Genomic DNA, 2787 nt, shown 5'->3' on the forward strand with positions numbered 1-2787 from the left:
ACCAAAGGCCGCCGCTTCCCAAAAGAGGCCTTTGGTCCCGGTTGGTGGCACCAACCGGGACTAAAGGTGGGGCATTGGTCCCGGTTGGTCCCATGAACCGGTTCCAATGCCCCCCTTTAGTCCTGGTTAGTGCCACCAACCGAAACCAAAGGTCCATGTGTTGCCCGCGTCGCGGCCGAAGTTTAGTCCCACCTCGCTAGTTGAGAGGGCTCGAGAGTGGTTTATAAGCGCTGCTGCACCCACCCTCTCGAGCTCCTCTCAACTGCAGGCTTTCGGGCCTAATCTCACACTTTGCTGTTGTGGGCCTATTGGGCCTTCTGCGGGCCTGAATCCTGGCTCAGGTTGGGTTTCTAGTCGTATTCAGGCCGTGGTGGCCCAATAGGTGGCCGTTTTTTTAGTTTTTTTCCAGTTTTTTTTGTTTTGTTTGTTGCATTATTTATTTTCTTTTGTTTTTTGCTTTATTTTTTAATTCTTTTTGCTTTTAGTTTTAGAAAAATTATAAACTTTCTGCTAGTGCCATTAGTTTTCAAATTTGAATAGTTAAAATTTGAATTCTTTGAAATTTGTGTGAATCACAAGTTTGTGATTAACTTTACTAAAAAAATGAACATAGATGCGCCTATAGAGAAAAAAGGTCTAGACGAATCGGGACCAATGGCCCACGTGGCTGCCCTCTTGAGAGTGTTCTTGGTGAGAATATAGTTGACAGGGAACGAACCGGGATTAATGGTCTTACGAGGGCCAAACCATAAGACATTAAAGCATTTCAAATGAACTCTGAAAAAGTTGAAAGTTGGCATGGTATCATAATTTCATCCACATATCATGTGCATGTACAACACGGACAATGGTATCATACTCGTATGTTACAAAGTTGGCATGGTATCATCATAATAGTTGCGGGAGAAAGCCTTCACTTTTTCTTCGCTTGTGTCATTTGCTTATTGCGCCATAACCATGGATAATGTTCATCGTTTATCAGGATGCTGGGGTCAGCCTTGACTTTAAAGGGAGGAATTTCATGGAACTTTTCATAATCTTCAGACATGTCTATCTTGCCCTCCACTCCCACGATGTCCCTTTTTCCTGAAAGAACTATGTGGCACTTTGGCTCATCGTATGATGTATTCGCTTCCTTATCTTTTCTTTTTCTCGGTCTGGTAGACATGTCCTTCACATAGATAACCTGTGCCACATCATTGGCTAGGACGAACAGTTTGTCAGTGTACCCAAGATTTTTCAGATCCACTGTTGTCATTCCGTACTGTGGGTCTACCTGTACCCCGCCTCCTGACAGATTGACCCATTTGCACTTAAACAAAGGTACCTTAAAATCATGTGCGTAGTCAAGTTCCCATATGTCCATTATGTAACCATAATGCATGTCCTTTCCCCTCTCGGTTGTTGCATCAAAGAGGACACCGCTGTTTTGGTTGGTGCTCTTTTGATCTTGGTCAATCGTGTAAAATGTATTCCCTATTATCTCGTATCCTTTCCAAATCGTAACAGTCGAAGATGGTCCCCTGGACAACAAGTACAGCTCATCACAAACAGTGTTGTCACCTCTGAGACGTGTTTCCAACCAAATGCTGAAAGTCCTGATGTGTTCACATGTAATCCAGTCGTTGCACTGCTCCGGGTGTTTGGAGCGCAGACTGTTCTTGTGTTCATCGACATACGGGGTCACCAAGGTAGAGTTATGTTGAACTGTGTAGTGTGCTTGAGACCAAGAATATCCGTTTGTGCATATTATTGAGTCCCTTCCAAGCGTGCCATTTCTAGTCAGTCTCCCCACATACCGCGATCTAGGGAGACCTATCTTCTTAAGGCCAGGAATGAAGTCAACACGAAACCCGATGACATCCTCTGTTTGATGGCCCATGGAGATGCTTCGTTCTGTCCTAGCACGGTTACGGACATATTTCTTTAGGACTCCCATGAACCTCTCAAAGGGGTACATATTGTGTAGAAATACGGGGCCCAGAATGACAATCTCGTCGACTAGATTAACTAGGACGTTCGTCATGATATTGAAGAAGGATGGTGGGAACACCAGCTCGAAACTGACAAGATATTGCACCACATCACTCCTTAGCCTTGGTATGATTTCTAGATCGATCACTGAGGGAGTCCTGGACTAGGGGGTGTCCGGGTAGCCGGACTATCATCATCGGCCAGACTCCAAGACTATGAAGATACAAGATTGTAGACTTCGTCCCGTGTCCGGATGGGACTTTCCTTGGCGTGGAAGGCAAGCTTGGCGATACGGATATGTAGATCTCCTACCATTGTAACCGACTCTGTGTAACCCTAGCTCTCTCCAGTGTCTATATAAACCGGAGGGTTTTAGTCCGTAGGACACAACCATTACAACAATCATACCATAGGCTAGCTTCTAGGGTTTAGCCTCCTTGATCTCGTGGTAGATCCACCCTTGTACTAGCCATATCATCAATATCAATCAAGCAGGAGTAGGGTTTTACCTCCATCGAGAGGGCCCGAACCTGGGTAAAAACATCGTGTCCCTTGTCTCATGTTACCATCCGCCTAGACGCACAGTTCGGGACCCCCTACCCGAGATCCGCCGGTTTTGACACCGACATTGGTGCTTTCATTGAGAGTTCCTCTGTGCCATCGCGATCAGGAAGGATGCCTCTTCCCGTCTTTAAAGACGGAACCATCACCAAAGGAGCTTTGGCCGCCGGCCACACTATCCGGCTAGGTGATTTTCTCATGACCGCCTGTTCGGCCACCTCATCGACGATGACCTCTCGGGTCATCGGGAGC

The sequence above is a fragment of the Triticum dicoccoides genome, chromosome 6B (assembly GCF_002162155.2).
Source record: "Triticum dicoccoides isolate Atlit2015 ecotype Zavitan chromosome 6B, WEW_v2.0, whole genome shotgun sequence".
Lineage (NCBI taxonomy): Eukaryota > Viridiplantae > Streptophyta > Magnoliopsida > Poales > Poaceae > Triticum > Triticum dicoccoides.